Genomic DNA, 11395 nt, shown 5'->3' on the forward strand with positions numbered 1-11395 from the left:
CGGAAGGGAGCTCGTGCGCACGCCTTTCCCGATTGTGCGCCCTGGCGTGCATAAGGTTGCTTGCGCGCAACAGGATGTTCACACGCATGGCGAGCAATAGGATGTTCGTGCATATGGCGCTCCATAGGATGAACCCGCGCGCCATGATCGCCCTTTTGTTCATGCGCGCCAAGACGGTCGTGCGCGCCAACTTGGTTATGGGCGCAAGAGCTCTCAGGTTGTTGAGAGAACTCACTGCTACGCTCACCCGAAGGTTCACGATAGCTTGTGTTGTGTGAGCGCAAACGATCAACACAACGATAGTTTAAAACCTGTCATAAAAAGAATGACTCTGGTCATGAGAACCCGAAAGTTCAGCGTGAACTGTGTTGCGCGAACACGAAGGAAAATTGCAACGAGAAACCGGAGTTTCTGTCACAAAACACCGAAGTGTTAGCGTGACTAGAGTTACGAGAGCCCAAGGGTTCAGCGTAACTCAGGTTACGAGACCCCGAAGGATCAGCGTAACGAGGAATCAAGGTTCCTCTGTCACGAGATCCCGAAAGATCAGCGTGACTGACGGTAGGAGAACCTGGAGGTTTCAGCGTAACAGAAACCCAAAGGTTTCAAGTCGCGAGAGCCCGAAGGTTCAGCGCGACGGAGACCCGAAGGACTCCTCATGTCATGAGAACCCACAGGATAAACATGACGATAGCCTGAAGGCTCACGATCACTCCAGCCCAAAGGGTGATCGTCACGAGACCCTGAAGGGTCAACGTGAGGAGAACCAGCAGGTTCAAAAAGACGTCTCCTCACAGCCGGAGGAGAACGCCCAGGGTGGAGAGGGGTTACCCACCCCTCCACTCTACGAACCTCCGGAGAGGAACGTACAACAAACTCCGCCCGAGGGGGAGACTGATTAAGATCAACAGATAAATCTTCCGCAAGGGAGGAAAGTTCGCCCGAAGGAGAACTACGCTTATAACAAGGTTCTCTTTCTGCCCCTGGAGGAGAACCCAAAGCGTAAGGAGATCGCCGATGCACAGAGGCAACCTTCTCTCGAGAACGAGAGATATGTTCCCCAGAAGGGAAAGCTCACCTTGGAGAGAGCCCTGCCACAGCCCCTGGTGGGTTAGCTAACTCCTCGGCATCGGAACCAGACCCAAGGTCTGGAAAAGAACAGGCGCTCCCTGGGGGATGAGAAGGAGCCGACTCACTAGGGGAGCTGCCATCCTCGTCTATCCCACAGGGTTGACCTGGAGTCACAAGCCCTGTGCTACTGCTCGACCGTACCCCGGAAGGGCCTGGTCGAGGATTAGCTTCGGGCAGAGATTTGGGCGTAGAGGAAGCAGAAGCCCACAATTTCTTCGATTTCGAGGAAGACGCCAAAAGCGAAGATTCGCGTTTACACCTTCTTCTTCTTCTTAAGCGCAAACCTCTCCCACTGGGAGGCAGGCCACTCCCTAAACTCGGAACAGGTGTTGTCCCGCGAACACCGAGTTCCCCGGCAAGACGGGCATAAAGCATGTGGGTCTGTCTCCAAGGACGACATGAAGGTGCCGCAGCGACGGCCCTCAATCCCTGGACACGTCGGCATAGCGGAACAATAACCCCACACACAAAAGAAAAAAGAAAAAGTAATAAAGCCAAGGCAGTTTTTTCTGCACTCTACCGAGCCAAAAGTAAAAGTGGTTACTCAACCGACAGGTGTGAGTGAGCGGGGTAGCTAGTCTACCCCAACCCCCTCCCGCTAACTAGCGGATGGGGTAATTATCCCTCACTAAAATTGTCTTGGCTGGTTTTCAGCGTTGCCGAAAGTAATACCCTAATAAATAGCGAAGCTTTGTATCTGTGTCGGAACAATTCTATTTTCCCTACAAATAAATCTGTTTCAGAACAAGTTAATATACAATAAAGTCCCACAAATATCATTCTTGCATCTAGCAAGGCTGACATGAGGATTTTCAAATGCCAGGAAAACTATTACAGTGCAAGTTCCAAGCTTCAGTCAAAACAAGTACTCTGGGTTCCATATTGCACCATAGAACAACACATGTTCTCTATAAAACCTCCAACCCACTTCTCCCCACCAGGAATCCAAATAATGAAATACTTACAATGCCACTATGGTTCTTGCAAATACAAATAATCCAAAAGTTCTCTTTTGACAAGATACCTTTAGCGCAACTAATGTAAACTAATAATATAATGAATAATATATCGTCATGCGCATCTATGCATACATTGTGTAAAATTAAACTGGTATCCTTTGAAACCTATAGTTCAGTGCATGGACAACGACAAAATTAACCAACAAACATTACAATAGTCTACTTTTTTACTAAGACTGATAAAGTGCCATCACCAAGTAGGAGACAGAACTAGTAAGAAAAATAATGGACAAGATACAAACAGATGGAATAACTACTCCCAAATTTGTCAATACTGAATACTAAAATAAATAAACACATATACAGTAGACAGATTCAAGTAATGTACAAAATGATGTATAAAGGAGAATATAAAAACCTTTCCAGTTGGGGTCTATGTATTTTATGAAATTTACACGATTAAAGAAGACTCCAATCAATATATTACAAAAACAGAATATCTGCAGATTACTCGAAGTTACGACATACCTGAAAGATTTAACACAAAATTAGAACTAATAAATGCAGTCTTTCATAAAAATTAAAATTTCAAATAATAAGGCCAAATAATGGACACTGGTTTTGACATTGAGGATACAAACAGCTATTAAAAATAAGCATTTTTTCCTTAATACTGGCTAATTAATCGAGATACCAATCAATAGAGGAAACAATAGGCATATGGGCATGATGTGCTTTTTTATAACAGCAACCTAAATTTCAGTTATCAAATCATGATATAATTCAACCATCCCCACTTTGTTGGAAAAAAACTAACCTCCAAAACAAGCACCAACGACCCTTAGCATGTTTGACATATGGAATATATCAAGATTGATAGAAAAAAAACAATTCAAAATCTTCATAACTAGATGCAGCATTTACATTATTTATAGTATATTAGATGAAAAATATATGAATCTTTGCAATTCAAACTGTCATTGTGAGGCAGAATATGGCAAGCAATGACAATTATCAATATGGTATAAAAAATAATTTTAAAGCAACTATTTTTTCTAACTATACAATTCAGAGTTCTTTCATATGAGTAGGATTCCGTGAAGCTGAAGATGGCTGTTAAAATAAAAAGAGGTGGTAGCAGCTATTGGCAGGTGGAGGACATGCCCCTACCAACAGACAATCAACTGAGCACACACTAACCTTAAACCTAGGACTTGCCAAGTGGTTGAGACAGAAAAGGTAATTTAAAGGACTGGTTTCTATAAAACTATAAAATCTGGAATTTGATCTTTGAGAAATAAAAAGCATCGTCCTTTAACAGAAACTTATCCTTAAAAGGAATTAGTCCCTATATCCAAACTGGCTGGTTTACTTTCCCAGGAAAATATATAAGCACCTTGGCCCTGAACAGGAGTGAGTGATGACTCCTGTCAACCTCCTAATGACTTGGGCAGGAAATGTCACATGTATTAGGGTAGGACCCTTTTTAGGAGACTGGTAGATCATCACGGAAGAACCTATACCTATGTGGAGGACATATCTCCTTGAGAAAAGGGTTAGCAAACATTTCATTCCTAACCCACACATTGTCTGGGAGAAGTGGGAAAATGCTACTAAACTAAACTTTATGAAATTAGCTCAATTACACACCTTACCTGCATCTAGCGTCCAGTACAACACATAACGAAATGAATGCTACACTCTACTTGAAGGGAACAATGAAGGAGTAAAATGGCCCTTCAACCTTACCCCTCATTCTAGACTTACATCACAACTATCTTGGATGAGAATTTTCTTGTTCCATGAGGGAACGAGGTACACTACACAGCCTGTTGAGTAACTACCACCAGGCCAAGGGTTAAGGTATTCAGAGACCTATGGGTATACTTCCGTAGGTAGAGGGCAGAGGTGGTCTATCATTAGCAGATTCCTGCCTTCCAGACCAGTTTCACTGACAGGTTTGTCCCCAGAGCTAGGGTAGATCAGACTCCTCTGACTTTGTGAGCTCAAATCCAAAATGGTCTTCAAGTCTCATAACTTATAAGATGAGCATGTCTGATCGTGACACGAACTGAGATGGAAACTTTTTTTTAATCTCTTATTCCCTCTGGTGCCAATAAAGTGTCTAATGCTCTGCTGGAAGCTCGATATTTTTCTTTGGAAGCATCAAACTGTACTCGCAGCACAAAGAGCAGTCATCCTGACACTTGCTAATTGTTTCTTGTAGAGAAGAAATGAAGGACTACTCAAAGTCTGAACAACTGGGTTTTGGGTGTGTCACAAAATCCTGAACCAAGGTGAGGGAGACTTTCTTCCATCCTTCAGAATGACTTGTGACAGGAAAATCCATGCCACTCGCATACGCGCTCTGACAAAGCTAAGACTAGTAGAAAATGGTCTTTAGGGTTGGATCCCTATCTTATGGGTTTAAGGACTCGAGTCATTCCATTCCGCTACTTGAGTTCCTGAAGAGGGCAAGACTGTTCGAAGCGCCTTATGACTTAACAATTCAAAAGAAGAGGAAAGGTCCAAGCCCTAGTCTGAAAACCTAGTTCAAGGCCGAGCGATAGCTTTCACCACGGAGACTGACGAGCTTCCCAAATCTGTTCGTACAGATACCATTTGGCATGTGGTCACTTGGAAAAGATAAGGTCATCCTGAGCTTCAAAGTAATCAACAGTTTATTAAGTAATTGATGCATTAGGTAAACGGGCGAAAAGACATACGTGTCTAGATATTCCCAGGGGTGTTAGAAGTCATCCTCGAATGCAATTAACAGGTTAGGAACTTAAGAGCAGAATACTGTTAGATTGTTCAACTTTAAAGAAAGTCAATGTAGATTCCCAAAGAGCAAGATGTCTTTCTCCCACGTAAGGATATATAGATCACTTCTGACACAAGACAGTGTCCCTGACGAGTGAGCTTAAGTATGCTAAAACATTCCTCTTGTCTGAATGAACCACCTCTCAGTGTGCACCTGCTTTAATTCTTAAGGTTTGTGGAACAGTGGGGCCCCCTTGTTTGTTGACGTATGACACTATTTGCGAAACAGTGGGGTCGCCTTGTTGCCGTAAGCCATTAACTATAGTTTTGTCACTCAATGCTACTAAGTGTTTTATGAAACTTTTGGAAACCTAGCAACAATTCATGCATTTCCAGCAAGTTTATAGACATTTCTTCTGTGGACCATCTCCCCTTTACAGTATTGGTTCCTCAGGTGTGTGTTATGTCCCTCCTTAGATAAGTCTGGTCAAAAGCATTTCAGTAAAAGTTCCCATGATGTGGTTTTCAACGTTCCGTCACAAGGCTAAATCTTCCGATATTCCCGTTCCCCTGCAACCAGATGGTAAAAGGGATAACTAGTTGTTGACTATTGACTTTTCTGGCACTGCTTTAGTGATCACTTGAGGACAACAAGCTTCTCGGCTGATGAAAGAAGAGCCTGAAGAAGTTCTCGTCTGTGCAAAAATCATTGCACTGCATCCAGAATTCTACTACTATGATTATCAGATGGGAAGACTCTTTGCTGTCGTGTCAATTGGCATTCTCAAGTACTCTACCCTCTATTTGGGTGTGATTGAAATTTACCAATGAAGAGTCATGGGGAAAGAGAACAGCACAGCCACTTTCAGGATTTGGCAAGACACAGGAAAGAGGAAACACAGCAAACCTTACTTTTATACTCAGCAGCACCAGAACTCTTCCTACAACAGCAACCTAACTGTCTAAGGAAAACCTCCTACTTCAGGTTTGCACTATCATCCTCATCGTAGACAGAACACAAAAAGACATGCTGCTCAACAGGAACAAATATGTTGAGTACAGTAATGGCAGGTAGCATAAATAACCATTTCACAGTTAGTTATCAGGAAACACTACATATCGCTGGCTTCTTCCATTAATAACCCTAGAACACTATGAATTGCCATTAAAAGTTCAAATGGCTATTCCACCTTCGCTGAAGTCATACTCGTATTAAAGGACATTCTGTATTCGTGTAGGAACAAATATTGGTTCCTGGCCCAAGTTGGACAGGAAGTCACTTTTTCTCCAGAATACTCCCTACTTAATGAAGCAAGGAGTACTCTAATGAGAAACATTGGGTTTAGCTTAAGAGGGAGGGAGAGGAACCATAAGCTTCAGCATCAAGTTCCAAGTTGCCACCAGGAGAACTGAGAACTTTGATTGAGGTTTGTTGCCCTTCCCAACTTTAGTCCACTGATCAAAAGACCATGATTGTGACTCATCACAGGGTTTACACTGCAAACAGCCATGCGCCTTATGAGGATCTATAGATATTTTGGACAGACCTCCCAGAAGTGGTATATTTTCAGGGAATCTTTCATGTCACACATCTTATGTTCCACTGTTAGAAGTGCACCAAAAAATAAAATAAAATTGACATCAAACAAACAATAACATAAAACAATGATCAAACAGCAATACATTTAATGTACATCCCATCACCAGGTGGCCAAATAAAAAAAGCTTGATTGTTAGACAAGTTGGTTGGACTATCCCTCTTTGGATGCCATCTTTACCCATCAACCTTTTAGCAGCTAAACAATAGTTCCAGCTTGTGCTGATGTATCTCATTGCAAAGTTTCTAGGATTTGTTTTCACGTCGGAATACATTAAATTTTGTTCATCAAAATAACTAATGCATGAGAACAAAATTTTTGTTTAATAAATATGGGGGGGGGGGGGGGAGGTGAGGCGACCAACCCAAGTTCCACTATAAAGTATATGTGCAACTTGTACTTTATACTATGCAAAATTATTACACAACTCTTCTACAGAAGGTTGATAGGATGTAAAATAATATTAATCTTGCCAACCAAGTTATTATATATAACTGCAAGGTTTGTCATTTAGAGTGCACACATACCAAAGATATGAGAAAGAATAATGCATCTCCCCCATAATGGAATGACAGGTATTTTTCAATAAAAAAAAAAAATAACCTTCAAAATAGGAAAAGTCCCTCCCCCTACATAAAGGAAAACAAAGTCACTCAATTTTACTGAACACACCTTTAAGAACTAACTTACTAAACTAAGTATATGAAAAGTACAAAACTCACCTTAAATATGCTTAGAATACAGTATTGTACATCATTTACTGCTTCAACAACTGATGACGCACCAAAATGAAGGGAAGTCCCAACCCAGAACCAAAGAATACAACGAAAAGTGCAGTCAAGCGAAATCTGTTCTTAATCTGGAACGGGAGGTTCTGAAAAAAAAAGAAAGAAACATTCAACATGAATACATATTAATGTAATTGATGTAAATGCAAATACTTCCTAACCCAGAAAATTTAAATTGATGTAATCAAGTCCTACAGCATCATTCTGCGGCCAGGAGGGCCACTCGGCATCAATAAAAGTACTGTACTGTATATATAAATCTTTAAACGTTATAAATACTGTACAAGAAAAAAATTACTCTAACAACTGAAAAACTCTTTATCAATGACCCAAGTCATACAAATAAGCCAAATTAAACCATATCAAAACAGCCTGAAATCATGTAACTGCGAAAATATTATACAATACATCTTGGAGGGGAATTTTTGTTTTGTCAAGATAAATTTATTCTTTCACATGGATTAACTACTTCAATACACTTCAATATATATTATGAGTGCAAATGCATATTGAGAGAAAAAATTACTAATGGTAAGTAGTGCATTTTTCTGTTATGTACTGGTATATATCTCTACTGTTATAAATTGTAGCTCCCATTACTTCGTAGGTTTGTTCTTATTTTTTAAAACTTCTCATTTTCACAATGTGACAATTTTTACCCAAATGTGCTGAAGCTCCACTTACTGAGCTCAGTGCTCAAAAGTTCAGCCTGGTCCGCACACAAGTCACGGGTAGCTCCTGCCTAATTTAAAAATTTCCCGAGATAGAGCCCATGTCGTCCCAGGCTATGAAGTGTTCGTTTTTACAATGTAATTCTGTCCCATCAATATACATTATTTCCTCTAGGTAAAGTTTTTCGTTGATTGCGACACGTCCTTTACATTGTTGTTACAATGCATCAGTTGCTGAAGCCACAGCCAAGTTACTCGATCATAAAATTTCCAAGCATTGCTTCCTGCCTGACTAAAATAACACCCGTTGGGGAGTGCTCCGTTCCCCTATCAGCTGGTGCCTCAAGCTTGGAAATTCAATGATGTTTGGACTTGTTTTCACTAATCCCAACCCTCTACATTCTTACCTCCTTGTTTAGTTTGTACAGTAGTTGGTTGGGACGTGTCCTGGAATTATGCTGATTCACTAATTTGTTATAGTATATATGTACAACCAATGGTTAGGATAGGTAATCTAGTTAAGATGTTTAGGAGGATTAAGCCAGTGTCAATCAGCTCACCCGAACTAACTTTTCTTTTCCGTACGCTTGTAAGCCCGCTTTTGTTGGTTGATTGATTTCAAAATTTCTAACACCCAGCCGCGACCCACGATTGACCTGACCAAGCCTCTGAGGTCAGCCATTCTAACGCTAACCGCCATGGATGGACAGACATATATCCTATGGTTTTTCTTTGAGTGATGTGGTTGAATTTACAACTCATATCGATCAGCTAGATGCTTTGAGAACGATTGTGTTTAATTGGATGTGCAACAATTGCAAAATATTCACATAAAGGTAATCCCGAGTAATATTTTTATGAAGTTTAGTCAAGATATAACTTAGGGTGCTGCCCATCGCTGTGTAGGAAAGAGATTTACTTGTGATTCACTTTACCATAATGTAATGATTTATTTTTCATTTTGTTTTAGTTTGTGACCTGGGATAGGGGTCCGGGGGCTTCCCCGCCTAGGGATTGTGACCTGGGAACTAATAGGTTAGGTTAGATAGGTTTGTTAAGCTCAGTTGCCCTTTACAAATTTTGTTAGGAGTCGAGACCTGTGAAGGGGGTAATGGGGATTGCCCGGCTAGGGGGTTGTGACCTAGGAACTAATGGGTTAGGTTAGGTGGGTTTGTATATCAGGAAAGTTTGAAAACTAAGGAGGAGCTACCAGTGTCATGGTGCGGATCAAAACCGGACTTGGAAAATTTTAGAGAGGTGGGCAAAAACATTTTTTATTTTGACATACTGCCTTAGATTTAATCGTGAAACCTAATGAACTAGTAATGATTAATTGATATATGCTGTTTAAAATCATGTGAGGAACATATTGTTTTAGTAAATTAAAACCACTCAAGTTTAGTTTCCAAACTTTCCCGATAGATAGAGCCCGTGTCGTAGCATTTGATACTGCTGTAATAATTATCATGAATTGTTAGGTAGGGGAAAGGTCATTATAATGTGTCGTTCGCTGAAGCCACAGCCAAGTTACTTGATCGTAAAATTTCCCCCCCCAAGCATTGCTTCCTGCCTGACTATAATAACACCCATTGGGCGGCGTTTCGTTCGCCTATCAGCTGGTGGCGCAAGCCTGTACATTTATCGATGTTCAGATTTGTGTTTTCGCTAATCCCAAAAATCTACATTCTTAACCCCTAAGTAAGATTGTAGTTCGTTGGGACACGGCCTGAAATTATGCCGAACACTAATTTGTTATATATACAACCAAACATTAGGTTAGCAAACATATATTTAAGATGTTTCGGTAGATTAGGCCAGTGTCAAATAATCTACCAGAACTAACTTTTCGTTTCCGTGCGCTCGTAGGACTACTTTTGTTGGCTGCCTGATTTAAATTTTTACCCCCCCCCATGACCCTATATTGACCTGAGCCATGCGATAGGCCTTTCAAACGCTAACCGCCATAATGGACAGACGTGTTCCCTATATTTTTTCTTTGAGCGGTGTGGTTAAGTTCATTACTCATATAGATCAGCTGGATGCATTGAGGACATTAATGTTTTTAAACCTGCGGGACTTTAGCAACTACGAATATTGAGGTAATCCTGAGTAACTTTTTTATTATTACAATGTGGTTAAGATATAATTTAGAGTGCTGCCCATCTTATAAAAATTTACCCTTTTTTTATAATTACAATGTGGTTAAGATATAATTTAAGTGCTGACCATCACTTTTTTTTTTGTGTAGGAGAGAGACCTAGGAAGGGGGTCCGGGGGATTACCCACGGCTAGGGATTGTGACCTGGGAACTAGTAGGTTAGGTTAGGTGGGTTTGTGTTATTCGTATGATAGCGACAGTGTTTGTGGGGTCGCAGAGGTCACTTGCCCCCCAACCGTTAGGTCATTAGAAAGGTAAGGACATGGCTTGTAGGTTAGGTTAGGGGGGGGAGCTTGGGTTAATTGTTGTCCATTTTTCTCGCACGTTTCCGACATTCATGCACTGAGTGGTCCTAGTATGTAGATTGTTGGGAGAAGCATATACAAATTTAGTGAATTCATTACTTCAGTCTGTTTAACTTCCCGTGAAAAAGATGATTGGTGACGTGTTTCACAATTTTCTGACAATCGCGACCCTGTCCTACCTAGTATGTAGTTTGTTGGGGCAGGCATTTACAAAACTAATGAATTCATTATTCATTATTTCATTCTGTTAAAATTCCCGTGAAAAATTAGATTGATGACGAATTATGCTCTATTTTCTGACAATCGTGACCCTGTCCTAGTATATGAAATTGGTGTTATGTAGGGTGGTTGGAGAAACTATTCCTATTCATAACCGCGGGCTAACGTCATCGATGACGTAACCGCTAGCGCGGGAATCAAGCGAAGTGAAAACAAACCAGAGCAATGGCTTACGATTACGTTAATTCTTTGGATGGAGCTGCTAAAACACGTTACAATATAAAGTTAAATGCTTCAAGTAAGTAATAAGATATAAAATACAACTGTTCTAACTTCTAGCGACACTTGCAAGTTAAAAATTATGATAAACAATAATTATTTTGAACTGTTTACAGCACACAAGTGTGAGGTGTAATACAGCTGGCCTCATAAACCAATCGCCTTCTCTTGTCACTTCGCTCATACCTCTCAAGTTGTCGTTTGGCTTTGACATAGCTGTCTTTCTTGAAAGGCAGTATGCGTGGAATGTAGTCTGGGGGTTCTTTCTCAGTCATCTTGGGTTTACCTGTATTTTGGCAATTTCATATAAATTCATAATGAACACCAATAGACATACTGTTGGAATACCAACCACCAGAATGTTAGATTTTATTAAAATATGTTAAATTTCATAAATACCTGAGATAAAGTGTTCACTACAAATAACCTGACTCTTTAGTGGGGACCATTTGTGTCCATTTGGATTCATTTGCTGGCATGCTGCAAGCCACTTATCCCTCCTATCCGGGCTTCTGCTACGACTG

At 40.7% G+C, this 11395-nt stretch overlaps 1 long non-coding RNA gene across 1 annotated transcript in view; it reads right to left on the bottom strand.

Moving 5' to 3' along the window:
* Positions 1 to 2509: 2509 nt before the first annotated feature.
* LOC137631629 (uncharacterized) overlaps positions 2510 to 11395 on the bottom strand; it is a 9952-nt gene continuing 1066 nt past the window's right edge. Inside the window, exons 2-3 of the long non-coding RNA XR_011041935.1 lie at positions 7174 to 7325; positions 2510 to 2618 (exon numbers count right to left, since the gene is read on the bottom strand). This is a non-coding gene — a long non-coding RNA (uncharacterized lncRNA). The remainder of the gene's footprint in view (positions 2619 to 7173; positions 7326 to 11395) is intronic.

The sequence above is a fragment of the Palaemon carinicauda genome, chromosome 40, assembly GCF_036898095.1.
Source record: "Palaemon carinicauda isolate YSFRI2023 chromosome 40, ASM3689809v2, whole genome shotgun sequence".
NCBI classification, from domain to species: domain Eukaryota; kingdom Metazoa; phylum Arthropoda; class Malacostraca; order Decapoda; family Palaemonidae; genus Palaemon; species Palaemon carinicauda.